We start from the raw sequence: 13,323 nt of genomic DNA, 5'->3' as shown, positions 1-13,323 counted from the left end.
CGTTTCCGTTTAATTTGAGTGACCCGATAAGCCCCATCCACCTTACACCTTTTTTCATAGAATATACTTTAGTTACGCATATCTTTTTACGCTATCTGAATGAGGTACTACATGTGCCACTGCTAAATTCTATGTATGTCAAAAGGAGATTCTACATCATACGCCTCGAAAAGGAACGATTTCGTAGAAACCAGTATCTGTAATTCACACGGCATGGATCACTACCCAGCCGTTCTCTTTACCTGCAAAGTAACGTGCCATACAGCCCCCGGCTATTTTCTTAGTCCTGGAACGGCTGTCATTAAAAAGTTTGCATTTTCAAGATCTAAACGAACTCCCAAATGAACTTGGCCTATTTCAAGTACACAATGAGCACGACGGTCATAGGAACGGCGTTTGCAGAAATCATAGATTAGTATATGCACAATGGGAATGAAGTTTTTTCTTATAAAGTAAATACATTATATAGCTTCACTATACAGATGTGTGAGTTTGATGATTTAAGGAACGACCAGTGATTTCTATAACTTGTCATTACGTGGCTGTTTTGGCTACTTCAATACTCTTGACTGGACAGTTGTGAAGGCTTTCGCATTCGAGAGGTAAATGTATTACCATTATATAACACTATATACCTGTTCCATGTATGTTTTTTCTATGGACATGAAACAAATTCACTAGAACAAGTTGCTAAGGAAGGGAGTGCGCAATATCCACGTGTCGACTCGTTTGGTCTGAGACATAATTTCATCATTTAATGATTTTATTATGTGAAACGAAAAGGAACAAACGAATGCCATCCCAATTACAATGAAATGGCTAACATTAGCAACAAAATATGGTGGTGCTCAAAAGTTTGGTAGCAATAAATGCTATTGTGATTTATTTATTGTCGCGGTAGCAATATTCAGGACCGAATAGCATCACCCGATAACGATCTTACACCTTAGAGCAATCCAACGATCTACAGTATATGGAACGACCTATAAAACTTAGATGCGATGCATGTTTTTTTCGGCTGAAACATGTATAGGAAAATTAGAGAAGAGTGAATCTCGTGTACCGGCATATGGGCAAATTTCTATTGACTAAGCTAATTCTTTTTACTTACGTCACATAGGCGAGCAGGTTGTTGATTGGAGGCCTGTCAAAGTGGGAGGGAAGCGCAGGACGAGTTTTTGCCCAACGACACCTAGGAAGTCTTGCTGCAGTCGAATCTCCGCACTTTCTTGATATCTTATGTTTCTTCTAATGAAAACAAATTCGTCGATCTATAAAAAGAAGAAAAAAAAAAAAGGAATTAAGTAGACACAGTATATATGCGCATCAGCAGAAATTTTCGCCTAAATATCGAGCTTTGCATCAAGGCTCCGCTGCTTATGTATCAAACCATCATTTCATAATCATTACAGTATATATTGAAACTACATTTGCTGTTAGTGCCGAGAAGAAGACTTGAGCTTTTTTCGAATGAGATTTAATGGGCCTGAAAAATGAATACGAACCTATATCCACGCCCCGAGGAGCTTCTGGGACTAGAAAGCGGGGCGAACGCGATTGAGAGAGCGATGAACAAGTACAGCAATTGCTAAATTGCTCGAAAGTGTTTGTTGACGAGTTAGTAAATTCAAACGCTTCACCTTTAATGCCCTCTGTCTGAAGCTTTCCCTACTCTAACGCCATCCCCCTGCCCCATTCTCAGTAAGACACCAACTGCCTAACTTGGACCTTCATGCGGGCATTCATAGCGTATGCTCTAGAGAGTCCCAAAGCGACTGCTTTGAAGCAAACAAATTACCTGTCACGTGTAGTATTTGCACGATCGAATTATCCTTCTTAAAAGCCATGATTCTAAGGTAATTGTTCCTAAAGAACGCTAATATTTGATTATGGCGAAGCTTTTTCCGGCGAACTTTGGCCCTTGAGTAATTATTCTTTTAGCGAGAAATTTATAGTAGTTTGTCAACTCCTAGAAGAATTTCAGCGATACAGGACAAGGGCTTATATGTCACTCTGCTATTCTCTAACAAAAAAGCGTTTATTTATTTAATTCGTAACTTTAAATTATAATATAATAAAATAGTCAATCGTGATTATCATCATTTACAAATCAGGATTTACGATCGATAATTATTTCTATTAGAATTGCTAGTGGCAGCTTGGTCATGTTAACTACGGAAAGCGGTGCGGTCATTCTTACTGGTCCACCTCTTAGAAAAAACGCACATCGTAAAATAGGCCACTCAAAAGCCGGCCTGAAATGAGGTACGAGCACTTCATATGCACCTACCGTGGGGAATCATGATCGCTGTCCTGCTTAACTTGGCAGTAACTTATTGTAATCTTAGAAAAAACTTTGACACATAAGTTGCTGCATTTTTTTAATTTACCATTGTACCGATCGTTTTCAATAACACCGTAAGCAAATTCTGGCTCATGTTGCCCCACCCTTTGATGTTCCCGAAAATGTTCACAGTTTCCTTTCTTCTTGTCAATATTTGAGGGGAGTCTTTCATTTCATAATAATCAGGAACAGTCCCTGAACGACAGGAAAAAGGCCACAATAGTTTGTGAAACGTGTAACAGGCGGAATTGACATCCACGGGTAAATTCGGATATACACCGTTCTTTGTGAACCGCAGGAAATGTGGCTTGGAGCGACCTTGAACAAATGGCGCCGCAACGGCGGCCTGTTAAAACAGATCCCTATTGCATCGAATCAGCCAAAGAACCGTCGTTATTGGCCAGAGGAGTGAATGGGAAGAAATGAAGGTTCGTAAGTTGAAAAGAAGACACCGGGGCACCTGTAAACAGTCCCCCGACTTGTACGCAGAACTTGAAACTGATGGTAAAATCCAGGTTAAATGCATTTGTTAAATATTTTACTTGCTACTTCCTATTCTTTCTCCGATTGTTCTACAAAAAAGATTGACCTAGTATAGCGTTATTGGAAGAGGCAGATATAATTTTACCATGCAGATTGTGACCCATTTAGCTTCAACAGGATGATTTAGTTAATGAAATTATAGAAAATTACTCGTTGCGAAACATCAGCCAAGCATAACGAAATATAGACTCTATCATAGATTTTGTAAGCAAGTGTATCACCGGCTGCTTACCTGCATCAAGAAAACAGCATAAGGGGCCTCATTGATATACAAAAATAATAAATTCCAACTAAAAAATTATGAATAGTATTAGAAGAGCATATTTTTTAGTAAGGCTCGGTTGTTCAGTAAAGTACACGGTTAGTGAATGGGCGCGTTTATTGGCCGGCAGACTCTTTTCAGGAACAGATGCGCTTTGCTTATTTATTAAATAGTCACATAATTGATCAAAAAGAGCAGTAGTATACGTATCGAAAAACACCGACCTTAGCCTAATCGAATGCTATCAATACAGATTATTAGTAGCGATACTATAGCGTACATTTGCTCTTTGTACAACTATTATAATAACGTAATGTCTTCAAGTCCTTTCCCTTGATACCTCAATACGCCACATCCCTAGCTTTCGGCCCGCTTGCCGCTGGTTGTAGGAATAACGAGTCACTGATTGAGATAAGCTCCTTCAATCCAGGCTTTTCCCGTCGTTGGGCTGCTCAAGCCAGAGTGCTTGCTTATGTATGTGTGTGCGCGCACCAGCCGAAGTTGATCCAGAAATATATCATTGATAGAGATCTTACCGGTCGTAATCTGCTCGAATACGAACGCAAATCTCGCTAACAATCTGTCTTTGTATCCTGGCCAACATTCTAAAGGTAGTAGAAGTGCTCGGGTGTCGGACGCAATTACCGAGATAGAGAACTGAAAGGGAAGTCTTCCTTTAGCGGCTAGGTACAGTTAAGGGCAAGGGACATCGGCGAGCTTTGAGATCTCTCAAGGATATGGCGCAGGCCCACAGAAGGTGGCAACGGGCGTTACAAAACGTGTAACGAGTATCTTCTAAAGAGGGTGCACATCAGCCCTTGAAGAAAAGAGGATAGAAGAAGAAAGCCGGCTAACTGAAGAGGTAACGATCCAAGAGAAGCCCAGAAGTACTGAAAAAGAAATGACCTAAGCCAACTGTTATGAAGAAAAGGTTAGCAGAGATTGTCAAAAGGATGTGGCAAAGTTAACGAACGACTGCATGTAATAGGACATACTACAACGTATTGAAAGGACACAACAGTTTGTTCTGCTGTTATGTCACATGGCGGTTCGGAGACAGTGAGCTAGTCTATACGTATGTAGGCGATGCTAACTGGTCGAACGCAGCGACACGGTTCGAATCTTACGAACTACACAGGGGAACGACAGCCATCCTGATAATAATGCGTTGAATAACTAGCAAAATTATTGAGAGAAAAGATAATTTAGATATTCAAGTTAGTCACCTTTTCTTGCCATCTTTGATAGCGTATAGACACTTTTTTTCTGCCTAAAAAAAATAGCTAGTAAAAACAACTATCGAACAAGGGCAAAACAGGTATAAGAGACGAATACAGAACTATGTTTCTGGCGATGCCACTTATTGCTCGCTATACTAAGCTCATGTACGTTGACCATCTCCAATGTCAGGCACTCACGATCGGCGCAATGCACTGAGGGTCGCTTATGTGTCGATCCACTGAGCGAATCAGCTCGCTGATTCGGACGGCCTATAGAATTAATGTCAAAATAGACAATAATTTATAACGACAGGGTTGTCGATACGTCAGGATAATTTGTCCCGCATATAATGCATTGCTGGAGAATTTAGTTCTGTTAATTATAACGGGCTTTGTACTTATCTATTATCATTGACAACGCATACCCCCCCCCCCCCAAAAAAAAAAAAAACATAGAAATCCCCTCACACCGTCCTACAACACTTGAAAATCGTTAGGCCGGAGTCCAATACAGAAGTGCGGGGAGCCTCTGCAAACAAAATTTCAGTTTAGGCATGGTAGAGATGGCTTATTTGATATGAACTATTCTGTTTGGATGATTTAAAGCCATGCAAAAAAAGCAGTGAAGCACGTCGTCAAGGCGCATACTTAACAAAAGCCAACGCTCATTGCTGCGCCGAAAAGCTTTGAGAAGCAGCAGTTTACAGGGTTCCACGGTAGAATGAATACCACCACGACTGTAGGCAGCTGTCAACGAAAAAAACCCCACAACCTATTCGAAGCAAAGCTAAAATCACTAACCTTTTTTAGATTAGGAAATTGTTCGTTGATCTTCAATTCACTTTGTCATAATTGTTGTTCTAAGACATAAAAACCGTAAATTCTTTCTTCAATACGAGAAGTAGGAGCTGGTGACTCAGCACAGACCCCAATAATGAGGGGATATTGTACTACGGGCCAACATATTGAGGCGTAGATGTTGGTGCTAAAGAAGAACTAGAGTAAAGACAATTAGGGACAGCAAATGAGGACATAATTAATGCGAGTTTGTAATAACCTATAACATCTCACGTACAGGTGATGTCGATTGGAAAAGAATTTAAGTAATTCATAGCACGGCTTGATGTCCCGAAACTGCAACGGCAACGAGTTGTCTTATTATTCAATTGAAAATTTTCAGCAAGTATTTATCTGATATTACTGAATTAAACGATGACTGTCGCGCAAATACTACGTAATTGGGATAGGTTCGTATTCGTTATCTATGGAAATTTTCTACACATATATATATATATATATATATATATGAAAATACGTTTTATTTTATTATTATTTAGCTAGCTATTCGGAGTATGTGATTTTATTTTGAAACATAATCTCAATAAGGTTGATCTTTACGATTTAGCCAACCTGATATAAAATCTTGAAAATAGCAGGGTCTGAAAGAGATTAGTAAACATTAAATACGCATTTTACATTATTTTAGTACTGTTCTTTTCAACTTATCGAGTTAAGTTATGGACATCCTTTCTACTGCGACTGATAGAGTCAAAATAGTCATTATACTATATGCTCAGATAATCATCAACCTCAAATCTGTGCAAGAATCTTACGTTCTACTTTTTACGCATTGCATTGTTCGCGCGGACTGCATCTCTTAGATCACATACTTTCTGGGATTACTTTTCGCATGTAGCGTATTGAAAATGGGCACATTTCATCCAGAAAACCGTCTTCCTTCCGTAGCGTTAAGCTGGCCATTATCAACTCTCCCAAGGAGTGCTATGATCAGATGTTGCTTTTGTTACGATCGATTTGTTATCGGGCTCTTTTTATGCGTATCACAAATGTAACGCGTCCGTATGGCAGTTGTATAGATCAGAAATGTACAACAGCCTAAATTGAGTTGAACCAAATCAGTCGAATGACTGATGGATCAATAACTCCATAGTTTATTAATTTACCTAGATTAGTGGACTGAGAATGAAACGGAGGGATTATACAACTATTTTTTACCCAATAGGCTGAAATTCGTTGACTTAAACCCTCAACGTCCGCTTCAAAAACGTTTGTCGTTAACCCCAATAAAAAAAAAAGAGCCATTTATTTACATACCAGAATGTCTCTATATACATCTCCCTGATCATGAAGTTTAGAAAAATATAAGAAAGCACCAAATTCAAACGTGCTGGCTTCAAGCGTCGCAAGTTGAATAAGCGAATTTTCCTTCGTAAGTAGATGCACAAGCATCGATCCGCCTCTAGCTAACTGAGGACCTGTATTGACTTCACAATCTAGAAAAAGTAATTTTCTCAAGGTGAAAATGTTGTCTATCCAGACATTGAAGGTCACTAAATGCATTAATATGACCAGCTTATGTCTATCACTGTAGTTAAGCGGCATAACAGTATATCTATGGGCAGCTATTAACAGCATAGAATGAACAAATTATTCACTTTTCTATACCATATCCTCAAGCAGTTTTAGCTGCTGGAACATCTTCCGCTTCAGTTTCGTAAGCAAACATCCCAGTTCAGGTAAGTTAACGTTATCTAACTTTGCATAAATCGGTAAATGTTCATACATATATCAGCAGGTTAGGTCACAGGACAGCAGCCGTCGCCTCGTCAAGCAATTATCACCTTCGCGATCACCAATCCCTGTCGGACGGGCGTACACAACGCTGCTTCTCCCATGCTTCGTTTCGATGCTGTTTTGCAAATCATCTAGCCAGTACGAACAGCGGGAGTAGAAAGCATACATTTGCCATTAACCTTTTTTGCTATGTTTGCGTCTTCCTTTGTTGTCACATCAGTTGACGCATGTAGGGTCGCAAAAACGTATCGTTTGCACTCTCTCCCTGCCTACACCAGCAGCCATTCGGCAGTGGGCTGAGCGCCTTGTATTTGCCGCTAGCAGCCATGTCGAGTTTGGGGTGGGGCCTGAGTTCGAGCCAAGGAGTCGGACTGGTCCCGCGGTCCTGCTACGTTAAAACTCCAAACGACGTTTCTGATATTAGTGAATACTGATCGCTCGCTGGCAGTACTCTCACCGTTGCTGTGCAGCTCAAAAAAGACGCTCGCGCACGATCCCCTGAAGCACATTTGGTTTCTCCACAGGACTCGCAACCAGAACCAGGACCACAAGGTTGAAGCTGCCTGGCTGGCTACCTGATGCCAGTGCAGCCAATACAAGCGATCCAGACAAAGCAGAGCCTTGTATATAGGCACTGTCGCCGAGAAAGGAACAGCGCGGACGGGGAGTGCAAAAAAAAAGACGTGGGCAATTAAGGTGCTTACTTCATTCGCCCAAGGCAGGCCTTGGTCCCTCGTAGGATAGCAGTGAGTGGGTCCGCGTAGCTCCATTTTGAAAGACAGCGAGGGTAACTCTCTGGCAGCTACTTCCCCATTCTGCTATATGGCGGAATCCAGGCAGCAAGCTATGGTAGCAAGAGACCTACAGTATTGGCTGGAAGACACTTGCACATTCGGAAACAATAAGGCTCTTTCTATAAAGGTAAGCTCGCTAATACACTTGTTAATAGTACTAATCTTAACTACATAGTCACATGTGCCGCTAAACGTAGCCAGAAAGCTTCAGCAGCAGAAAACAGCACACGTTCATACTCTTAGGTCGGATGGTATAACGATAACGGGGCGGTATGACGCCGGTCACTGCTGGCGTAGGCCGCTGCTTTGACCCGCGTTGTGACAGTGTGTGCGTCGATGTACTAGCAAAAAGTCAGTTGATACCGGGTAATCTAAGCTGAAATATTTCGATTAAATCAGACAGAGTGACTGGCAGGCTAGAAAACCACTATAATGGATGTCTTTGGTAATTAAATGGCGGTGAGACAGCTCTGGGGCGCCGAAACGGCTTCCGGTTGTTTTGATTTTTGCCAAACAATGTTTGTATCGTAACCTTCATTTTTTCGTAATTATGCTTATGCTAGCCGAATAAGCGAACAGTGCGCGGTCCAAGTTTCACTCAAAAGAGCTTTAGAAGCAATGAAGTAATCGATAATGGCTTAGCAGTTGATTGCTTTGTGCACGATATAGACAGACTATGCTGTACTTTTAGATGTTCTTTCTTCACGAGTACAAACAACTTCGTATATTCAAATGTACCGACAGGTAATAGAGTACACTATCAAATGACTCTTTAAGCTAAGCGAGTTCTAGCTGCAATATAGATCAAATGTTCACATTGATACTTCGCCGATTCGTGTGGGAGCGGTTCTCTTTGTCGTTCATCGTGCGCAGAGGCCTTGGTTATTTATGTATTGACACGCTACACTCTCAACGGCTAGTTAGCTTTGTAAAAAAAGATGTCGCGGCAAGTGTACTTTGTAAAAAAAAGGTCATGGAACATGGTTTTCGCCTCCCTTCAGGTATCAGACCTTTGGTATGTTGACTTAGTAGCCTTTCATGTCCCAAATGATCCTTCTGTTCATTTGCATGGCAAACAAATGCATATTACCTCCGAGTACGATCGGTGACGCGTACTACTGGGTTTCGCCTCACTCAAGATAACCAATTTGTTCATCGAAGACGAACTGCGCAGCCTCGGTGATCAGCAGCGGCCTTTGTGCCAGAAGCCAAAGGAAGGCAGACGCCGAAGGAAAAATGTACCTCACCAAAACGAAAGCCTTCCTGAATAAGGCTTGGCTTTTGCAACATACTCCAGCTCAATAACGTAAAGTGTCTTAGCGTTGTGAGGCTATATTATTGTCAAATCGGCTGCGTTTTACTTTCGTATTAGAAAAATGGCTAAGGGACGTTTTTGTCGAAGGAGCGCGTCCCTAACAAAGTGGTTGCAATTCGATATATTTTTAAAGAATGTCTACGTCATACAACACGCTACGTGCATCGTTAATCTAGGCACGACAAACGTATATGCATGAAAACTTTGTCATCTTCTATTTTTTTAACACTATGCAGTAGTGAATTTAAAGCCCACGGTGTCTAATGGTAAATTCAGTATTCTACTCCATATAGCCGCCATAATGCACCCTTATCGCACGATATAATTTTTTCGTTTCTCTTACCTTCAGCGTAATGTATTAATGACCTATTCATCGAAGTCTGTCCTGGTGTCCTTGTGAATCAAAGCTAAAGTTCTTATCATTCGTATATTAAAATAAGCTTTATTTCGCATAAATATACTACACCTTGTACTTGTAAACGTAGAAATACCTCGTAATACTTTGTTATCATATACGACTTTGAGACATGCTTCAGGAACAGCACTTCGTTTGATCAGGAGATCTACTCGTTGCACCGTCGGGCACGTAATGGAATGGCTTTTTGGAATATGCCTTCATAAAATAAACCCCGAGAAAAGTGTAGACTATGCAAAAACGATTCTCAGTTGGAAGAAATTGAAACAGGTAGAGTACTGACGTTTATCCCCAAATTCTTGCAAAGACGATACGAACTATCAGAGCCAGCAGCTTCAACAGGAACAGGCACGAAATTGGACTGCTACACAAGGACCGAGTGGTCGCAATGCGACTCGCATTAAAATGCTAGTGAAAACATTTGCGTAGTATAGAAAAACAAAACAACTAAAGTAAAAACTAAATAGTTGCTATTTTAAACCGACAGTTATGGATGTCAGATAGGGGGCAATTAGTCAACAAAGTGCGAGACATTTTGTAGCAGCGTACGAAACTGTTGGCAGTACGTATACCTCGACCTTGAATATCGAGCGATGTACAGGATCACCAGGAGAAATCGCTTATTAGACCAATATCTAAACCAACAAAATACAGAAATCGTCGTACAGCCATGAAGATCATTCCTACTCTACGTCGCCGTTCCTTTGGGTCACATACGTTTCATGGTGCCAGAGCCAAATCTTACAATTAAATGGTGTTTTCGATTCTCTGGTAAACGCATTTGGCATAGCCGATAGTCACGCATGGAATAGCAGTCAACTAGAAGCAACTCCACGATGTTTCCCATGCACCAGTGTGGTACGCTTCAGCAGTTCGTTAGTCTGAAGGTGACAAACTACGCCGGGATTAGTGAACCAAACTTACGTTATCTGTTAATGGTTTAGATTGCGGCGAAGTCGATAAGAGGCAATTCCCAAATGGTGAAAAGGCCACATTTTCGAGTGCGGCTCGACTGTTAAATACGGACAGCAGTGAAACAAACAGGAGACTTGACGTACACTTGTGAGAAGCGCCCCGAAATTCATTAAAAAAAAAAACACCATAATTTTCCTTATCTAGTTGTGCAAGAAAGCTTCGTGCTATTCTTGACGTTCGGAACAAACATTTAGCGCAGCGACACTTTGCATTTTAAACAGGGCACAGCTTCGCCCTGTTTCATAGCTGGTAGGTAACTTGTGTTCTACAAATAATGTCCTATTCGAAAGAATGTAATAGTAATTTGGTGGACAAAAAATGACGCAAAAAGCCAATCAAAGCAAAGTTATACAGCCGAATTAACTTCCCTCATTTCTCTTTGTCTAGAGAGAAAATCTCCCTATTGCACTGCAAACAAGCCTGCTATCTACTCGATCTATTCTGGCAGTAACTGTTCGTGCTCTTGCCGCTATAACAATATTAGTAACTTATGCACGTCCGCATAGCACCCGTGCCCATGAGCGATAAGCACAATTACAAATGAGCTCAGGTTGTTTCGTAAGAGTATATACCAGCACTTACGGAGCAAATTTCGTAAGTGTTCGCGCACACTCGTAGGGACAAGATTGAACTCAAGCAGACGTCGCGGTCGCGACGGGATGTCGAATGGCAATCGTTGAACCGAATAGGTCTGGACGAAACTGTATATCGAATGGGGTCCATAATTCAATCTTTGGATGCAAGACAGAATAGTTTGTATCAGTCTAGACAACTATATGACTGTTAGGTAGAACAATTTTCAAGCAAGCCTAGACAAAAATCCAGCCCGGACTCGACATTGCAACCCACCACCGTAGTGTTCAATAGACGCCTTGGAAATGTTGTTCGCAGTGATTCTTTATGAAGTTTTATCGATTATGGTTTATGCATTTAAAGCAGAAGCACTGCAATACGTAAGTTGATTTATGTCAGTTACTGGGGGCATCCTTCACCAATGGTTCACCACATATGAATACTGAAATTCGAAAGAATAGTTCGCTAATACTGGCTGGATGAAGATTCGGTAACTCCTACTAGAGAATATTGACGGGAGTTGAAAGTTGGATGATGTTTAATATAGGGCAGGGTATAAAGCTAAAATCGTCTGATCGGATTGACTGAATTGACCTAATGTAGGGTGGCAGTGTCCGTATTATAAGTTCTAGAAGTGGCAATTTAGCAAGCACTAAAGATATAGCCGTAAAATTTATATACACATAGACGTAGCCCCACATGTTTACAAAAGACGGAGTTTTGCCGTCATACATTTCGCTGTGAGCGGCATTGTCGGGTAGTGCGTGTACACATACCCACCAAACACATCTAGAGAGCAGGGATATCTATCTGCCTAGCATGTACTTGAAGGAATATAAAAATGAAAAATCGCTGCGTATTGGGTAATGCGTATGGTTTACTCAAGCCGATTATCATCACTTGAGAGAAAACCATGGATAAGATTTGTTTGCTCTATTTGCATTCAATACTTTGAGTGCTTCTAGCTATCGTTTTTCAATGTAAAGACTGTTATTCGCCATAGTGTGTTATATATTTGACAACCGTCAAATAAACTGAGGCATATCGTCCAGCAACGTGGAAGGAACTTTTCTGGTAACTTCATCGGCGTCTTCTCCAGAAGGCGTAACCGATTAATCTCAGCTGCGTCATTCACGGGAGCATGCTCGATTGAATTAAAGAAGCAAAACAGTAATGATATTTGATTGTACTATCCATACTTGTGGCCCCAACCTGTATTACCCAATCCCGAGAGGTATAGAAAGCATCGACAAACCTGCACCGTTAAGATGGGCCTGGCCTTTAGTTTTAGGATGTTCGCCGCAGTAACATCGAATCTTACATACCTACTTTGTTATAATTAAGGGATCTGAAATATTAAACGATGTTTTTTTGTATTCGGCATAAGTGATCGTTTGTTAAACCTAGTAAAATACTGGTATGATAGAGATATAGCTATACTTGCAACAACAAACGCGTCTTCTATGCAAATAAGAACCGCCCGAAGCCTGAAACCTGCAAGCTAATGGCCAACAATACGAATACAAGTCGACACATAACGGAGTTAATAGTCATTAGTTTCTGGAATCAAAAAGGCTCATGCAGTGCGCTCCGTCAATAAACTTTTTTTGCCACGTTACTCGATGTTGATGAGGCAGCGTCAAGGCGTCGATAGGACAATTCTGTACGTTTGTTTGAGGGCAGAGACATGTTTACTGGAGAGAGTTCGCGCTTGTATTCACTCAAAAAGAATTACTTCAGATATTGTGCGCATCCGGAACATACTGCCTCGCTTGCGCCCGCTTCACGATACCCCTTGAACGATACCGCCTTGTTGAGCATCACTCACGTATTGTATACGTATGATCCACCATGGCTTTGTAGGGAATAACATTAAGTTGTATGATCATATTTTCCATCTTCATTTTAGTAATTGAAAATTAGGTGACTCTAAAAACGGTTATACGGTTATATACTTTTTTTTACAGAATGGGACCTGCCAGTACCGCGGCAGACGCAAGAAATTGATGTTACCTAATAATTAGTTAATTTTGTGTATTTTGTGTGCAAATAAAAATTAATTTTGTGTCTTGAGATTCGTTCTTTAACTTTTTTCTATTACAATGCATTATAAATGATGAGATACATACAATGCATGATAATGTCTTTGATGCTCTTTTAAGCTCCCTAATAAAGTCAACGTTGTAATGAAAGGATACATGATTGATTAAACTTGCCGTTGTTTTTATAGTACAGTCGTGATTTATCAAAGTCTGTTTTTCTATATATGTTATTAGATATTTTTTTT

General features: G+C 40.7%; 1 long non-coding RNA gene across 2 annotated transcripts in view; it reads left to right on the top strand.

The window, feature by feature from the left end:
• Window positions 1–13,109, top strand: part of LOC147757431 (uncharacterized) — a 28,696-nt gene extending 15,587 nt beyond the window's left edge. Inside the window, exons 2-4 of one of the 2 annotated variants that reach the window (XR_015321204.1) lie at window positions 2,643–2,772; window positions 7,489–7,885; window positions 13,004–13,109. This is a non-coding gene — a long non-coding RNA (uncharacterized LOC147757431). Of the gene's footprint in view, window positions 1–2,642; window positions 2,773–7,488 lie in introns of both variants that reach the window. The other variant, XR_015321203.1, reaches the window with a different exon arrangement.
• The last annotated feature ends 214 nt before the right edge of the window (window positions 13,110–13,323 follow it).

Source organism: Varroa destructor, unplaced genomic scaffold, assembly GCF_002443255.2.
Source record: "Varroa destructor unplaced genomic scaffold, Vdes_3.0 BEIS01000002.1, whole genome shotgun sequence".
In the NCBI taxonomy this organism is placed as follows: Eukaryota; Metazoa; Arthropoda; class Arachnida; order Mesostigmata; family Varroidae; genus Varroa; species Varroa destructor.
The sequence above is the reverse complement of the archived record's forward strand: the minus strand, read 5'-3'. Positions and strand labels throughout refer to the sequence as shown.